Source organism: Equus caballus, chromosome 17 (genome assembly GCF_041296265.1).
Source record: "Equus caballus isolate H_3958 breed thoroughbred chromosome 17, TB-T2T, whole genome shotgun sequence".
Classification (NCBI taxonomy): Eukaryota; Metazoa; Chordata; class Mammalia; order Perissodactyla; family Equidae; genus Equus; species Equus caballus.
This window is the reverse complement of record NC_091700.1, coordinates 13369523-13388504: the sequence shown is the minus strand read 5'-3', so window position 1 is coordinate 13388504 and position 18982 is coordinate 13369523. Positions and strand designations below refer to the sequence as shown.

At 37.0% G+C, this 18982-nt stretch overlaps 1 long non-coding RNA gene across 1 annotated transcript; it reads left to right on the top strand.

Moving 5' to 3' along the window:
• Positions 1-2219: 2219 nt before the first annotated feature.
• LOC138918427 (uncharacterized) lies at positions 2220-15561 on the top strand. Its single transcript, XR_011427851.1, has 3 exons — positions 2220-2346; positions 2862-3022; positions 13909-15561. It is a non-coding gene; the product is annotated as an uncharacterized lncRNA (long non-coding RNA).
• The last annotated feature ends 3421 nt before the right edge of the window (positions 15562-18982 follow it).

Genomic DNA, 18982 nt, shown 5'->3' with positions numbered 1-18982 from the left:
AGCACTGCTCATCAGGTCATGCTGAGGTGGCATCCCACATAGCACAACCAGAAGGACATAGAACTTGAGTATACAACTGTGTACTGGGGGCCCTTTGGGAGAAGAAGAATTAAAAAAAAAAAAAAGAAGATTGGCAACAGATGTTAGCTCAGGTGCCAATCTTTAAAAAACAAAAAATAAGTTAAATGGTAACATGTAATCAAATCCTCATGTAAGGCATTCTGATCTTATTGATTTCATGAATTCTGCAAAGAAAGGTCTAGCAAAATGAAAAAATTTTTTTCATTCCTACAGTTACTAACGAAAAGCAAACACTTGAAATAACTTCTATAATTGGAACTAATTTCTATAAAAATATGTGCATATATTGTGATATGAAGAAATAGTCTGTTTACTTAATTATATCTGTACTTGAAATATCAGTTTAGCACTTTAACTATCATTCCTCTTTGTGACTAACTACTTAAGATATCAAAGTAAATAGTGATTTATGTTTTTTTAATAAAGAATGTCTATTGAACTGCCTACCCTATGCATTACACCATGTGTAGCAGCATCTCTGGCCTCTAACTCGATGACAATATCACCCAAACCACTGTTCCCTCCATTGTAACAATCTAAAATGTCTCCAGACATTGTCAAATGTCCCTTTGGGAGAGGAGAGGGATATATGATCATCCGTAGTTAAGAACTATTGCCTTATCTGGCAAATTTTCACCTGTCTTCTGTTTGAATTCAACTGAAAACTAATTTGCAAATTAAATATGATTGTTTCTTATTTCCCAAATGATGTTACTATATGGATTAAACAATTTGTATTATTGAAACTTTGTATACAATTTGTATTATTGTATAATTGTGTCTTTAAGTCTGGGAAGTATGATATTTAAAATCTTCTTTCTAACTATTTCTTCCATTTTTTTCTCTTGTGAGCCAATATAATTTTTTACCACACTTTACAATGTTATTTACAGTAGGTTCTGTTTATTACATTTCCCAGAAGCTTCAATTTATATCTTTCAGTTCAATTGTATTTAACATTTGCCTAGTCTCCCTTGTACAACTCTTCCAAAAGAATGTCACAGAAGATCACAGACATACACTTGAAAGCTCTCAAGGTCCTTCCATTCTCCCACTCCCGGGAAAAAGTTGTACAGACACTGCTGTGTAGGAGCTCAGCTAAGCCAGACCGTCTGTACAAAGCTCTGTAGCAAGAGGGCCCTTCTTATTCCAGAGACTTAATGTTTACAGCGGCTCAAAATTTCCCCTAATGATTTTTCCCATGAAGAACTGACTGAACCTAAGGCATCTTCTATATACCTTAAATGAAAAAAGAACATCCATATTTCTCAGAGCTACAAACCTGCTAGTGGAAAAGGCAGCCCCTCTCTTGCCTCTGGAGAGCTAGTCTAGGGGAGATGCTAAGATTCATATCTACTTCCACTCCTTGTACCCCTAGGACCCTAGAGATCAGTGCTTGCCTTATTTTGCAGAGGACTTAAATCAAGCAATTAAAATTATTGTTTTCTGATGTAATTCTGGTTTCTTGAAAATCTGAATAAAAACAACAGCAGCTTTAGAAACATTTTATATAAAAATTAACTGAAAGTTTAAATGTCTTCTCCTCATGCACCATGATCAGTCTCATAGTCTCCTCAAATTCAAATTTCTGTATAATAAAAAGTCATAGCAGAAGTTATCTTTTTTATTTACTCAAAACACATCGCTCTCTTTTTAGTACATTGTTTTATTCTTTTTAAGTTTTTTCTATCTTTATGAGGTATAATTGACAAATAAATATATTTAAGGAGTACCACCTGGTGTTCTGATATACATATGCCTTGAGAAACAATCACCACAGTCAAGCTAATTAACCTATCATCACTTCAAATGACCTTTCTATTTTTTTCTGGTGAGAACACAAGTTCTAACCTCTTAGCAAATTTCAAGTATGTGACACAGCATTATTAAATATAGTGACATTTCTGTATATTAGATATTCAGAATGCAGTCAGCTGTATAACTGAAACTTTGTACCCCTTGACCAACATCTCTCCATTTCCCCCTCCTCAGTCCCTGGCAACCACAATTCTACTTTCTCCTTCTGTGAATTTGACTGTTTTGGATTCCAAAAATAAGTGAACCATGCAGTATTTGTCTTTCAAAAATATTTCTTAAGTATCTACCATGTCCCTGGGCTCTGTTAATCATTACTGCTCCTGCTTACCTAACCGCACTGAAGGAGCGGGATGATCCTGCTCATGACCCTCAGCTACTTTATTATGTTCCTTCCAAGGGTAATAGGGACAAGGCATCTGCTCATGTATACCAATCATAGGACTACAGGTAAGAATTGGGTTTCTCATTGTCTCACAAGGAAGCTATGTCTGGCTAGAACCAGTATATTAGCGTTTCTAAAGTTATTGCAAACATCCTGGATACCTGATAAATAATATAGTGTACTCACAGCATGATAACATATTTGATTTCAATTAAAATACCACATTTCCACAAAACTTTTGATTCTCTCCTTTCTATATAATGACAGGACCAGGAAAAGAATTTGCCACCCCAAAATATGCCTCTTTGACATAAGGGCTATTTTGGGCTGATGGTTAGTAAAAAATAGCAGGTGCAGGGAAAGCTCTGAAAACCTAGTAGAAGTTACCCTTTTGTAAGGGAAATTTATAAGAGAAATCACCACTTGTAAGGGTGCCTCCCGCTCTGTGCCAAGAAGAGAAGGATGACTCTAAATCTCTAGAAACTTTTATTAGTGGAGATAGCTTTAGCTGCATAACAACTTTACCCTGGTTTACTGTTCTTTTCCTAGTAACCTCCTGTAACTGACCCTATCTCCACAGAGGGTGGTAAAGCTATTTTTCAGGGGCAAGAGAGGAAGCCAGCCAGCATCTTGCACAGAAGAGGAAATTTTGATCTTCCAGTGGAAACGTATCCTGCCAGCATTTCTGCATACCAGCCAGTCCTCCCTGATCCCTTAAACCTTACTCCATACCTTGGACAGGTGAGACAGATTTGAGAGCCTGGCCTCTTGTCTTCTTACCAATTAATTGCACAACAAAGCCTTTCCTCTTTCAAAGACTGATATACCACAGTTTCAGATTCTGTGTGCATCAGGTGGCAAGCCCTTGCTTGGTAACATCTATCATCATTGACATTTCTTTAGGTTACATTTTTATTATTTCACACTTACTGTTCAATAGCCTCCAGATTGGTCTTTACACCTATAGATTCACCATCTTCTATCTGTCTGCCACACTGCCACTAAAATAACTGTTTTCAAATGAACTTAACTGATATTCAGACATTTTGTTGAATATGCATAAAATATCTCTGGAAGTGTATATTCGGTACTTTTCACTGGCTGAGGGGAAAGAAGTGAACCATGGGAATATATAAACTATTCCAACAAAATACATTCAGAATAAACTAAATTAAAATAAATAAGTGAAAACTATAATGAGCAAGTCAGTTGTAGGATTGTAAATATGAATGATTCATAGTCACTTATAGGTACATATCCAAGTTCCTAAAATTTCCTCCCAGGTTTTCTCTGCTACACTTATCCACCTCATACTTTAAGTACAAATTTCAGTCTCTATAAGTGCCTGCATCTATATTTATTTATATCTATCATCTATACATCTATCCATCTATATTTATGCTGTTTTGTATATCTGCATATTTATGCAATGTCTCATCAATCTGGATACCCTTAACTTACCACGTATCTCATTCATCCACAAAGCACTTCTAAGTTATGAACCCTTCCATGAAACCTTTCTAACTATTCCAGACAAAAGTTATTGTTCTTTGAAAGTCACAATTTCTGTGAATCATCCTTTGTTTAGTTATTGCTTGGGTCACAGTGTGATGTAATTATCAGTTTATATATTTACATGGCTTTCTCTACAGCTAGAGTGTGGGTTCCTGGATATCGTGCACAACCTCTCTTTCAATTGTGTATCCTCCTCATATATTTCTATGTCTACCCAAGAATAGATGCATACACATAGAGGTATTATTGAAGCAGAACCCTTAGCTTTATTTTCTTCATCTGAAATATTTGGAGTAAGTCTGAGTCTCTTCACATCAGAAGTGAGATTGTACTCACTGTTCAAGTCCATGTATTTATTGCAGCTACCAAACTTGGATCCCAATTTTATCATCTAGTCTTCTGATCCTTCTTCTATACTATACTGACCTTCAACCTTTGATGCAAGGATCAAATAGTCATGGGTTGGAAAGCCTGATTTGCTATTAAAATTAAATTTACAATCTATGAAGCAGTATGAATTCAATTATTTATTATTTTTCCTGACAGAATTCTAGAGAAAAACATTGATATCCAAAACTCTTCAGATTTGGATGTGGACATCCTTTGGAGGTCTTAATCCTGCCTACTACAAGTTTTTTCAAGGGCATCTTATTTTATGTCATTCATGAGACCTTATATTTTAAAAAAAATGAATATAGAATTTCTCAAACCCTCTAGAGTGAGTGAGAAATTAACTCTCAAAATTTCATGCAAAAGAGATTCTTGACGGATAAAACCTAAATCTACCTACACCTGACTCTAACACAGAACCACAGTCTTGCTACTTAAAGTGGAGTCCACAGACCAGGACCTGCAGCATCAAGAACACCTGGAAGCTTGCTAGAAAATGCAGTCCTTGAGCCCAGTGGAGACCTGATGAGTCAGAAATTACATTTGAAGTACAAACCTTAGTGATGTGTATGCACAATGACATGAGAGAACTGCTGGATAGAGAAGGATTTCTCACCTTCTCACTGTTCACCTTTGGGGCTGGATAAGTATTTGTGCAGGGTGCTGTCCTGTGGATTACAAGACATGGATTTGTTCAGACATTGCCAAATATCCCCAGGGGCAAAATTACCTCTTGCTGAGAACTGTTGTCCCATATTTGAGAACTGCAAGTATCCTGACAGAATTTCAATCCCTTATTTGGGATCCCTTATTTTCAAAATATTATTTTATTTTCTTAGTGCAGTAACATTGACTTATAACATTATATAAATTTAGGGTGTACATCATGATACTTGAATTTCTTTGTAGTTTATATCACATTCATCACCCAAAGACTAATTACAATCCATCAGTACACACACCTGTCTGATCACCCCTTTCACTGTCCTGCCTCCTCTCTTCCCCTCTGGTAACCACCAATCCAATCTCTGTCTCTATGTGATTGTTTGTTGTTGTTTTTAACTTCTACTTATGAGTGAGATCATATGGTATCTGACTTTCTCCCTCTGACTTATTTCACTTAGCAGAATACCTTTTTGGTTCATCCATATGGTCACAAGTGGCTGGATTTCATCATTTCTTATGGCTGAGTAGTATTCCATTGTGTATATATACCATACCTTCTTTATCCATTTGTCCATTGATTGGCACTTGGGTTGCTTCTGATCCTTGGATATTGTGAATAATGCTGAAATGAACATAAAGGTGCCTGTATCTTTATGCCTTCATGTTATCATGTTCTTTGGATAAACACTCAGCAGTGGAGTAGCTGAATCGTATGGTGGTTCTATTCCTAATTTTTTGAGGGATCTCCACACTGTTTTCCATTGTGGCTGCACCAGTTTGTACTCGCACCAGCAGTGCATGCAGGTTGCCTGCTCTCCACATCCTCTTCAACACTTGTTGTTTCCCATCTTGCTAATTACAGCCATTCTGATGGGAGTGAGGTGGTATCTCATCATACATTTAATTTGCATTTCTCTGATAGTTAATGATGTTGACCATCTTTTCATACGTCTGTTTGCCATTTGTATATCTTCTTTGATGAAATTTCTGTTGAGATCTTTTGCCCATTTTTTAACTGGGTTGTGAGTTTTTGAGCTGCTGAGACGTATGAGTTCTTTGTATATTTTGGATATTAACCCCTAATCAGATATATGGTTTGCCAATATCTTCTCCCAATTGTTAGGTTTTCTTTTCATTTTGTTGATAATTTTCTTTGCTGTACAGAAGATTTTAGTTTAATGTAGTCCTATTTGTTTCTTTTTTCTATCGTTTCCCTTGCCTGGTCAGACATGGTACTTGAAAATAACTGCTAAAACAAGTATCTAAGAGTGTACTTCCTGTGTTTTCTTCAAGAAACTTCATGGTTTCAGGTCTTACAATCAATTCTTTAATCCACTTTAAGTTGATTTTTGTGTATGGTGTAAGATCATGGTCTACTTTCATTCTTTTGCATGTGGCTGTCCAGTTTTCCCAACGCCATTTACTGAAGAGACTTTCCTTTGTCCATTGTATGTTCTTGGATCCCTTGTTGAAAATTATCTGTTCATGGATCTGTGGGCTTATATCCAGGATCTCAATTCTGTTCCATTGATGTGAGTCTCTGTCTTTTTGTGACAGTACCGTGCTGTTTTGGTTACTATGGCTCTGTAACATCTTTTGCAATTAGGGAGTGTGCTACCTCCAGCTTTGTTCTTTTTCCTCAGGATTCTGTTGGCTACTTGGGGTCTTTTGTTGTTCCATACAAATTTTAGTGTTCTTTATTCTATTTCTATGAAAAATGTTGTTGGAACTTTGATAAGGATTGCACTGAGTCTGTAGATTGCTTTAGGATTTACGGACATTTTAATTATGTTAATTCTTCTAATCTAAGAGCATGGGATATCTTTCCACTTCCTTTTGTCTTCCTCAATTTCTCTCAACAATGTTTTATAGTTTTCACAGTGCATATCTTTCACCTCTTTGGTTAAGTTTATTCCTAGGTATTTTAGTCTTTTTTTGCAAGTGTAAATGGGATTATATTCTTAATTTCTCTTTCTGCTACTTCATTGTTAGTGTATAGAAATACAACTGATTTTTTTTTTAAAGATTTTTATTTTTTTCCTTTTTCTCCCCAAAGCCCCCGGTACAGGGTTGTATATTCTTCGTTGTGGGTCCTTCTAGTTGTGGCATGTGGGATGCTGCCTCAGCGTGGTTTGATGAGCAGTGCCATGTCCGCACCCAGGATTCGAACCAACGAAACACTGGGCCGCCTGCAGTGGAGCACGTGAACTTAACCACTCGGCCACAGGGCCAGCCCCACAACTGATTTTTTTATGTTGATTTAGTATCCTGCAACTTCCCCATATTCATTATTTCTAAAAGTTTTTTTGGTGGATTCTTTAGGGTTTTCTATACATAAAATCATGTCATCTGCAAATAGTGACTGTTTCACCTCTTCCTTTACAATTTGGTTCTGTTTTATTTCTTTTTCTTGCCTGATTGCTTTGGCTAAGATTTCCAATACTATCTTAAATAAGAATGGTGAAAGTAGGCATCCTTGTCTGGTTCCTGTTCTTAGAGGGATGTCTTTCAGTTTTTCTCTAATGAGAATGATATTAGCTATTGGTTTGTTATATATGGCCTTTATTATATTGAGGCTCTTTCCTTCTATATTCATTTTCTTCAGAGATTTTATCATAAATGGATGCTATGTCTTGTCAAATGCTTTCTATGCATCCATTGAGATGATAAAGTGACTTGTTTTCTTCATTTTGTTAATGTGCTGTATCACATAGATTTGCGGATATTGAACCATTCCTGTATCCCTGGGATAAATCCCACTTGATCATGGTGTTTGATGTTTTTAATGTATTGTTGTATTAGATTTGTTAGTATTTTGTTGAGACTTTTTGCATCGATGTCCATCACTGATATTGCCCTGTAATTTTATTTTCTTGTGTTGTCCTTTTCTGGTTTTGGTATCAGGGTAATTTTGGCTTCAAGGAAGGAGTTAAGAAGCTCCCTCTCCTCTGCAATTTTTTGAAAGAGTTTGAGAAGGATAGGTATTGAGTCTTCTTTGAATGTTTGGTAGAATTCACCAGGGAAGCCATCTGTTCCTGCACTTTTATTTTTGGTGAACTTTTTGATTATTGTTTTGATCTCCTTACTGGTGACTGTTCTATTCAAATTCTCTATTTTTTCCTGATTCAGTAATGAAAGGCTGTATGATTCTAAGAATTTACCTATTTGTTCACAATTATCCAATTTGTTGGTGTAGAGCTTTTCATATTGCTCTCTTATGATCTTTTGTATTTCTGAGGTGTCCATTGTATTGTCTCCTCTTTCATTTCTGATTTTATTTATTTAAGCTCTCTTTTTTTCTTGGTTAGTCTATCTAAAGGTTAGTCAATTTTCTTTATTTTTTCAAAGAACTAGTTCTTGGTTTCATTGATTTTTCCTGTTTTTTGTCTCTTTATTTTTGCTCTGATTTTTATTATATCCTTCCTTCTACTGATTTGGGGCTTTGTTTGTTCTTCTTTTTCCAGTTCCTTTAGGTGCACTGTTAGATGGTTCATTTGAGATTTTTCTTTTTTGTTGAAGTAAGCCTGTATTTCTCTAAACTTCCCTCTTAGAACCACTTTTCCTGCATCCCATAGATTTTGGCATGTTGTATTTTCATTTTCATTTGTCTCCAAGTATTTTTTGATTTCTCCTTTGATTTCTTCATCTACCCAATCAGTGTTCAGTATCATTTTGTTTAATCTCTACATATTTGTTGCTTTTCCAAGTGTCTTCCTGTAGTTGACTTCTAGTTTCACACTGCTGTGGTCAGAAAAGATGCTTGCTATTATTTCAATCTTAAATTTGTATAGACTTGTTTAGAGGCTGAATATGTGATAGATCCTGGAGACTTTCCCATGAACATTTGAAAAGAATGTGTATTCTTCACTTGTTTTTTTAGGAACAATAACCCAGAACTAACATCTGCCACCAATCTTCCTCTTTTTTGCTGGGGAAGACTGGCCCTGAGATACCATCCATGCCCATCTTCCTCTACTTTATATTTGTGATGCCTGCTTCAGCACAGCTTGACAAGAAGTGCATAGGTCCACATCTGGGATCCAAACCGGCAAATCCTGTGCCGCTGAAGCAGAATATGTGAACTTAACCACGGCTCCACCAGGCCAACTCAAATTCTTCAGTTTTGGGATAGAATGTTCAATATACATCTACTAAGTGCATCTTATCTAATGTGTCATTTAAGGTCAATGTTTCCTTATTGATCTGCTGTTTGGATTATCTATCCATTGGTGAAATTGGAGTGTTAAAGTCTCCTACTATTCTTGTGTTACTGTCTGTTTCTCCTTTTATTTCTGTTAATAATTGCTGTATATATTTAATTGCTGCTATGTTGGCTGCACACTTATTTACAAGTGTTATATCCTCTTGTATTGTTTCTTTCATCATTATATTGTGCCCTTCTTTGTCTCTTATTAAAGCTTTTGTTTTAAGTCTATTCTGTCTGCTATAAATATTGCTACTCTAACTTTCTTTTCTTTGTCATTTGCATGGAGTATCTTTTTCCATCCCTTCACTTTCATTTTTTGAGTGTCTTTAGGTCTGAAATGTGTCTCTTATATGCAGCATTTACGTGGGTCTAGGTTTTTATCCAATCAGCCATGCTATGTCTTTTGAAGGAGCATTTAGTCCATTGACATTTAAAGTAGCTATTGATAATTACGTATTTATTGCAATTTTGTTACCTTTTGTCTGGGTGTTTTAGTAGTTCTTCTCTGTTCCTTTCTTCTTCACTTGTTCTCTTCCTTTGTGGTTTGATGTGTTTCTTTAGTGTTATGTTTGGGTCCCTTTCTGTTAGTTTTTTCTGCATTTATTATAGGTTTCTGGTTTGTGATTGCAATGAGATCCATATATGCTAATCTACGTATATAGCAATCTATATTAATTTGATGGTCTGTTTAGTTGGAACTTTTGCTAAAATCTCTACTCTATTAGACAATCCTCCCAGATTTATGTTTTTGATATCATATGTAACCTCTTTTTGTATGTGCATCCATTACCTTCTTATCATGGAAGTAGGTAATTTTAGTAGTTTTGTCTTTTAACTTCAGATCTTCAATAGTTGGTTGATCTGCTACTTTTACTCTACCATTGTCTTCACCAGTGATTTTATTGCCTTTTTATTTTTGATAATTTTCTTATTGCTATTTGTGGTTTTCTCCTTCCCACTTAATATGTTCCTTTAACATTTCTCGTAAGACTGGTTTCTTGGTGAAAAACTCCTTAATTTTTGCTTGACTGGGAAACTACTTTTCTCTCCTTCCATTCTGAATGATAACCTTGCTGCATAGAGTATTCTTCGCTGTAGGTTTTTTTCCTTTCACCACTTTAAATATATCATGCCACTACCTTCTAGTCTGTAGAGTTTTGGCTGAGACATCAGTTGACAGCCTTATGGACTTTCCTTTGTATATCACTGGTTGCATTTCTCTTGCAGTTTTTAGGATTCTCTCTTTATCTTTAATTTTGGACATTTTAATTATAATGTGTTTTGGTGTGGGTCTCTTTGGATTCATCTTGTTTGATGCTCTCAGTGCTTCCTCTACTTGGATGTCTATTTCCTTCCTTAGGTTAGCAAAGTTTTCAACTGTTATTTCTTCAAATATATTCTCTACTCCTTTCTCTCTCTCTTCTCCTTCTGGGACCCCTATAATACAATGTTAGTGTGCTTGATTTTTGTCCCAGAGGTCCCTTAGACTGTTTTTGTTCATTTTAATTCTTTTTTCTTTTATCTGTTCAGCTTGGGTGATTTCCTCTAGTCTTTCATACAGCTCGCTGATCCATTCTTCTATATCATCTACTCTACTATGTGTCCCTCTAGGCAATTTATCATTTCCATTATTGTATTCTTCATTCCTGATTGGTTCTTTTTCATATTTTTCAATTCTTTTTTGAAGTTCTCACTGAATCAATCCATTCTTTCCTAAAGACCAGTAAGCATCCATATGACTTTTGTTTGAACTCTTTGTCAGGTAGTTGTTTACTTCTGTTTCATTTAGTTCTTTTTATGGGATTTTGTTCTGTTCTCTTATGAGTTCTGTCCTCATTTTACGTCTTTGTTTGTGCTTATATCTATGTATTAGGTAGGTCAGCTACATATCCTGATCTTGGAGAGGTAGCCTTGGATAAGTGATGCCTTATGAGGCCCAGCAGTGTGCTTCTCTTGTCACCAGTTCCAAATGTTCCAGTGGTGACCTCCATTGGCTACATGCTTCCTTCTATTTTGGCATGTTTTCTTTTGCCGCAGGGAGGCCAGGCTGTCCCCTTGGCTGGTTGGTTGTAATGCTCAGCTGCATGTTGCTACTATGGACCCTCCAGTCAGTTTATAAGGCATGGAGAGCCCCCAGCACAGTTGGATGCAAGGTCTAAAGACACATTCCTTCTGTACGTTTTCTGTTAAGTGAGTAGACCCACAGTGTGGCTAGTTGTTATGCTCAGGGGCTTTCAATTGCTGTAGGCCTCTGTCCTGAAAGTCTGTCATCAGCTCTCTCAGGATTGCAGCTTAGTGGGGCTGGCCCAGGCATGGGAGCACCTGATTGTTTCAGGCTTTGGTAAGTGGAGCCAATTCTCTATGTAGCTGTTTAAGAAGCACAAGTCATCTGCAGCTGATAAGGTCCACAGGGGCACACACACCATCAACACAGTCCTGCCCTGTATGTATGTCCTGACCCCCTGATGCAGACCCACACACATGACTGCAGAGGCCACACACACTCCCCCAATGCCCCACACACTCTGCCCACTCCTGGCACATGCCCTGCCACACAGAAGAAGACCCACTCTCCTGCCTGCAGAGGATCCAGGCACCCAGCATATGCAGGCTTACAAGTTGCCCAAGGGCTTGCTGTTGGGTGGGGTTGCTCTCTAGGGTGGGCTGCTTGACCTGGCTGAGATGGATTAACTTGGTGTTATAATAGGTGGGGCAGATCCTGGGCTGACTGGAGTTCTTACTCTAATGGCTTCTGTTATCATCTGTGTCAGCACACCTTTACTGGGTCACAACAATGGTTACCATCAATTTCTCAGTCCCTGGAGAGATCTCACCTCTCACTGAGATGCAACCAAAGCCTATCACGTGAGTCTCTTTTTGCCAAAGGACTGTGCACCATTCTTTCTGGTGACTTTAGGTTGCTTTCTGAAATGGGTAAATTTGTGCATGGGCCCTTTAAGAGCTGGATTCTTTCCACTTATGTCCAACAGGTTTTCTAGAGGGATTCCCCCATTGTAGTTAATAACCAGAAAATCCAGTTATTGTGAGACTTGTCTCAGTTGTGTTGAGTCCAAAGGATGCTTATAGTGGTAACCTTCTCCCCTCACATCACCCACTCCTCCAGGGAAAGCTGCAACCTTAGGATTGCTCCTGGCCAGCTGTGAAACACTGTGGCTTGTGAAGGCCTCTTCCACCTCAGTCAGGACTGTATCTTGTTGCAGGGGTGCTTTTTATCCAGTTTTCAGTTCTCTCTCAGGGGTAATTGTTCCAAGAACAGTTGTAACTTGGTTGTGTTCATGGATGGAGATGAGTTCAGAGTCTGCCTACACCACAATCTTGACATGAACCCCATGATGAATGTTCTTATGTTAAGGTCATCTGATTAGCAATCTTAATTCTATCTGTTACATTAACCATCCTATTCAAAGATTCTGGGGATTAAGATGCAGACATATTTAGGAGGCTGTTATTCTACCTGAAGTATATATTTTTTAAAAATATGTTACTTGGTGTCACTCAAGGATCCTTATATAAAAGAATCAAACACAGACTTTATCACAGCCTTTGGAATTATCGAATACAATATACTTTCAAAATTATATATGGATACAATATTTGATTCAGAAGATTTAAAACTATCTACACCTGACTGTAACACAAGACCACAGCATTGCTGCTCAAATACTGGTCCACAGACTGGGACTTGCAGCATCAACATCACCCAGGAGCTTGCTAGGAATGCAGAATCCCTTTGCCCTCCAGGACCTGCTGAATGAGAATCTGCATTTGAGATAGAATTCTGGGTTACTTATATGTATATTGGAGAAGTGCTGGCCTAGAATAGATTTTCTCACATTCTCACTTTAACATTTGGGAAAAGATAATTATTTGTGTTGGATGCTGTTCTGTGTATTGTAGGTATTTAGCAGCATCCCTTCAGACACTGCCATAAATCACCAGAGGCAAAACCCTCTCTGTTTGAGAACCATTGGCTCAGAGCTTGAAAATCAAAAGCATTCTGCCAGAATTACAATCAATGCCTATCCCTTATTCTGTTTATAATTTTGGACAGATCACTAAACTCCTACAAGCTCCATTCCTGTAACAGGGAATGGAATTCATAATAGTCCTTCTTCACAGAATGGATTTTCCAAAAATTAAATTAGACAATGTTTATAAGGTGTTATGTTCAGATTATATAGCATACTATTTTATAAATACATCTCATAATTCACAAAGTTTTCATAATGTGGGGCTAAAGACAGTTCTTATCTTATAAGTATGGAATTCTTCATTCATTTCACAAATATGTCATGAAACCAAGGAGTATAGTGCCCAGAGCTTTAAAGCAACACAGTTCTCTCCCTAGTTGAGGGAAATAATGACTTCCTGAAAATATCAGGAGTTGTGGCCCACCATAAGTCCACACTTTGAAGATCCGAGTCCCTAATCCAGGCAGTTGTTTCCTCAATCTAGAATCTGAGGAACTTGAACTCAGGGTTGAGATAGGATGCTGGGAGATTGGACCTCTGAAAGGCAGGAGAGTTCATGAAGAAGGAGTAAGAAAATCAGGATTCACTTAATTTCTAACATGATTACTACTGAAGAGAGAATCAGCAGGAAAAATTTCCTTTCTGTCCAGACCAGTGTCCCACAGGGAAATCGTGTGTTCCTAGGTGTAAGTAACAATGAAAACAGTGTCTAATGAGCAGATATAGGGAGCTGTAAATATCTCTTTTGCTGTAGTCCCTCATGTATGCATCCTTGGGCTGGGCAGGGCATGTCTGTTTCTTTTGGAGTCCTAAATATGGCTCAGAGACCAATGTTTAACTCCTTCCTATCTTGTCAGAGGACAGGACTTCAGTCTCCAAAATCAACTGTCCAGAGAGAAATTTGGACTTCCACACAGACTTCTCCCTCTCAGAGACTGCGCCCAGGGGAGTTTGAGAGCACAGAAGGTACTGCAAAGATTGAGAGAGAACAGAAAATGAGAATTTTTACCTGATGTCACCTGAACATTCTAGCCCAGAGACAAGAGACTTCCATGTTTGTTTGCTTGATTAAATGATTAATTTATAATGAAATTATATAATATTTAAAGAGAGAAATGACTGTTGGGCTCAGCAATACAAGAACCATTGTTGATAATTAAGTGATGGGCATGGAAGTCCATTTAGGTGAGACTGAAGAAAGAATGTGAGGCATAAATTGGTTCCAGTAAAATTAGAACATATCTGAGGAGTTTTGCAGCAAAGTGTGTAAGAAAATCAAAAGGTAGGTGTGGAGGGATTTTCAGTAAAGTGAGAGTCTTTAAAAAAATTTTAAGATGTAGTTTATTTAAATATGTTTTGTATTCATTAAAAAGATCTAGATCAGTGGCGGTCGATATTACCTTGCAACAGCAGTTTATGAGACTTGCATTTCAGAGAATCTTCTTTCACTGTGAGTACTCACAAAAATATTATTTAACACATGAAGAAGAGTGCTAAAGAGTTTTACTTTGCAATTATGTTATTACTACTGGGGATGCATATATATTTTGTGTTTATCAGACTTTCATTTTGTTGAAAATTGAATGTGTCAGTTCTTTGCACAGTTTATAGACTGGAGTCTGTGTTTATTGTTGGTTGTGATTGCATACTTTCAAACAAAAACTGGAATTTTTTCCACCAATTTTGCTGTTTGGCATTGAATTTCTTTATGTACAGATACAATTGGGGGAATTATGACAATTTATAAATTTTGTGTTGTCAAATCTATCTGTCTTTCATATTGTGCCACCCTTCATTACTTTTTAAATGTAGAAAGTTCTGTATCTTCTCTATCTTGTGAAAGACATTCTTTTGCATACAACTAATAATCACCTCTATCATGTTCATAAGCATATTTAAATCTATCTGTTTATATGGATAGGAATTACAACTTTATATATTGCTTCTTCCACTGCTTTTCAAAAATTATCTTTTATATTTTCATTTCCAGGACCTTGACCCTTTATCTTAACTTAGAGACCCATGTCGATGTGATTAAAGTATTGTATTTTGCAGCTTTTGTTTTAGAAGTTACTCTTAAAGTTTAATTCAGTTTTGCTTAACTGTTATTTGACTCCACTCGATTTAGCCTGGTCTTAGTTTCCCTGCCATTGGTTTTATTTTACAAATTATACATTTTTAAAAATGTTTTTCTGTATAAATGCACACATTTATGAAACCACAAAAGATAATAAAATAAATGAAGTCCTGCAAATGTATACTTTACATCATAATGAAGAAGGCCTAGTACAATGAAATAAATGTGATATGATGTAGTGATCTCAGGGTTAAGTACATGAAGAAGGAGGATAAATAGCTGTGCCAGGAGTAGGATTCTATGGTATATCTAGGGAAGCCTTTGCCTACTGGACTAGGAAGAGAACCAGGACTAGTCTATTCATTGGATGTGTCATAAAACAGATCAAAACTTAAAGCCCAACAATAACAAAGGAAAGAATGCCACAAAAAAAAATGAGAGAAAGGACAGTCTTATCCACTATCACACCATATAAAAACAAGTGTGGTCAGATACACATGAGATAGGTACAGGGATAACTATTAGATCAGGGGCCATCAGAGGTGGATGCCATGATGAAGCAAGTGGAACAATAGGGTTGCAGCTCCTTGACTCTGGGGGAACTTCAGCACCTACTCTGCATGCCTGTTCTCTCTGGACCCAGCTCTACTGCTGGGCTCTTCATTCATATTGTCTTTCTCTCACTAGCAGGTACTGGTGTTCTTTTAAAAGTATTCTTGCATTTTCTGCAGTGGATAAGAAACTTTTTCCCTGTGTCCCAAATAAGGCATGTCTTTTACATTATGATCCAGCATATGTGCACATACAAACAGAAATAAACACATATGCACACATACACACACACTCAACTGAACAAAAAGAATCATGAAATAATTTGGCACGTACCTTTATATGTTTGATATACTTTGATATTTTCTTTTGTGCTTTGTTTATTCTATTGTATTTAGTTCTTTAAAAACATAGTCTGACACCTAACTCAGTCCAGATCTCAGAATATGGGAAACATTCCTCTCTTGTCCTCCATATCAGCATTCCCATGTTTCTGTTCTTTCTCCCATTATCAGCAATTTCTCTGAGAACACATTCTCTCATTTCTTCATGCAATATGTATTTGTTGAGCGATTACTGACAACTGAACTAAGTCTAGTTGGGGATGGAAAAGTGATATGTGTATGTAACATTGTTACATGCCTCAAGGTTCTCACAGTCTGACAGGAAAAAAAGACACGCAATTTATAAAAATTAAAAAAGGATGGCCTTTACAGCTAAATTAAGTGCATGAAGAAGAGCCTTTTTTCTGTGGGAATATTTTTTAAAAAGTTAACTAAGGAGATGATCTACATAGTCTAAAAATGAGATGGAGGTTTGGAGATGGAGAGGGAGTGAAAAATTCCAAATAGACCAGTGGGTGAGACTCTAAGCAAAGGAAAGTGGTGTATAAAGATAGCAAGCATTAAACCTGTGCTGTCAAGTGAAGCTGCTAGTCAAGTTTAATGCTTAGAAGATCAATGTGGCAAGGGTAGGTCAGGAAGAGGGTGAAGCTGGCAGAAACATCACTGAAAGCCAAACCTCATGTTTGAAGCTACAGAATTTTGGCTACATTTTTCAGGAGTGTCACTGATGTCAGTCGACAGTTTCGTGATCAGCTTTGTAGAAATATCTTTCCAGGTCAATGTGACTATCAAGTAGAGGGGTGTCATCCTGTGATACATAGCAGAGATGACAAGGACCTAAAATAAGTTTGTAGAATTGGGAACTGAGAGGTGAGGAAGCATTAAGGAAGTTATAGAAGTAGAATAAAAAAATCAACCAAATCTCATCACTAGTGATATCTGTTTTCTAAGGTGAAGGAACTATGCCAAGATTTTTGTGTGTATTATTATCTCTGCCAACCACCTTAAGAGAATGGATAGGGCTTTTCCCTGTGCTTGAGTGAAGATATTAGCATTTAGAAAGATTTCTTTGGCTCTCCAAGTTCAAACAGCAGTAGATTCAACATTCAAAAGTTGGTTTTCTGATTCCAAAAGTTTGGCATTTAATGTCAGTTAGAAAAGACTTCTAGTATTTCACCTTTAAAATCCCCCACTATTGTACATTGTATCTTTGCTGATGTAAATTGTGGGTTTACTTTCATTGCTAATTTTTCTAATGGGATGATCAATCTGTAAGTTGTCTTGACATCATAAAAATTACTACTCTTCTCTTTGGGGTGAATTATTTTTTGCTGCTTCATTAGTTATTCTTGTCTCCATGGGAATATAACTGGGGTTGAATTGCTGTCAGAACCAAGGAATCTTCCTCCTCATCCCACTCTCTCAGGGGTCACATGAGCTTACTAGATCTTTTGTTCCCCTCATGTCCATTACTTTCCTCACTCTGTAGGTTCTTTAACAGAAATTATATACATATAATCTTCAACTACAGCACACAAAATGGGCATACTAAAATGGAGCCCCTTGTGTACATGTCCATGGCAGGCTTATCAACTGGAATTTGAATCCTATTTCTACTTATTTAGGGGAAAGATAATCTGATGTTCACAGCTTATCTTGTATCATTTCTTTCCTAATTATTGTTGCTGGAGGTGAGAAGAGCCTGATCGTAAAATGGCCTGTGGAAGTCATAGTGCACTTTGTGCGCATGTGTGTGTTGTGAATTATGAGCATCTTTAGAGTGGGGATACCTGAGTTGATATACTCCAAAATGTAACTCCCAAAATACAAATGCAAGAATATTAATCAACTGATGAAAATAAAGTGGAGATCTATTTCTAGGCACAAGATTCTTTGAAAACAATATTAATCAAGTGAGAGGAACAGCATGTGAAGGAAAGTCTCCTTGTGTCTTGAGTTTCAGCTGTAGCGGGGAGGCCATCTCAGTCCTCAACATCCTCCGACACTATCTCTCATCACTCTCTGTTCAGTACATTCTCCTTACATATTACCACCTTTTGAGCTTTGATTTTCTGAAACAAATGCCTTTCTCAGGGTCTTTGCAGTGGCCAATTCCCCTACAGGGCTTACATCGCCAGATAACCTCACCTCACTCAACCTCTCCTATTGCAGTCTCTGTTCAAATGTTACCTGCTTGCCAGCTGTGCCTGAACATCCAGTTAAAAATAACACCCAAATCCACCCTTTCTGTACTTGCTCTTTTTCATAGCACCTGTCAATATCTGATGATATGCAATTTTTGTATTGTGTTCTTTCTCCATCATAGACTGTAGAGATATTTGTTACTCAGAACTCTATACTCTTTGCATCGGAGATGATCAGTCCTCAATTTATATTCCCCAAAGGCATGACAGAATTTCTCATTAAAAGCATATGTGACCACTTTGGGGAAAAGCTGAGGGTAGGATAGGAATTACTAATCAAAGATGGCATGGGAGGTTCCATAAAAATGAAAAATTCCATGCAAAAATTAAAGATATTAATTTATTGCATATAAAATGTAAATTCTAACATTTGAACTGCGTTAGTAATGCCCATTGGTGTGAAAATTATTCAGAGTATTTTTTCTTTCCTGGTAGTCATGTCTAACACGTGGAACCAAGAAATAATACACAAATTTCAGAATTTCTTCTTGAATTTTGAGGAACCAGAATTTCAGTCACTCATTTTATAGATTTTTCCTCTCCAGGTACCTGATCACTGTGTTTGGAAATCTGCACGTTTTCCTGGCTGTCAGCCTAGACTACCACCTCCACACACCCATGTACTTTTTCCTCTCCAACCTCTCCTTTGCAGACATCTATTTCGTCTCTATAACTATCCAAAAGTGGTTGGTGAACATCCAGACCCAGTGAAAAATTATAAGCTATGAAGCCTGCATTGTATTTTTTCATTCTTTTT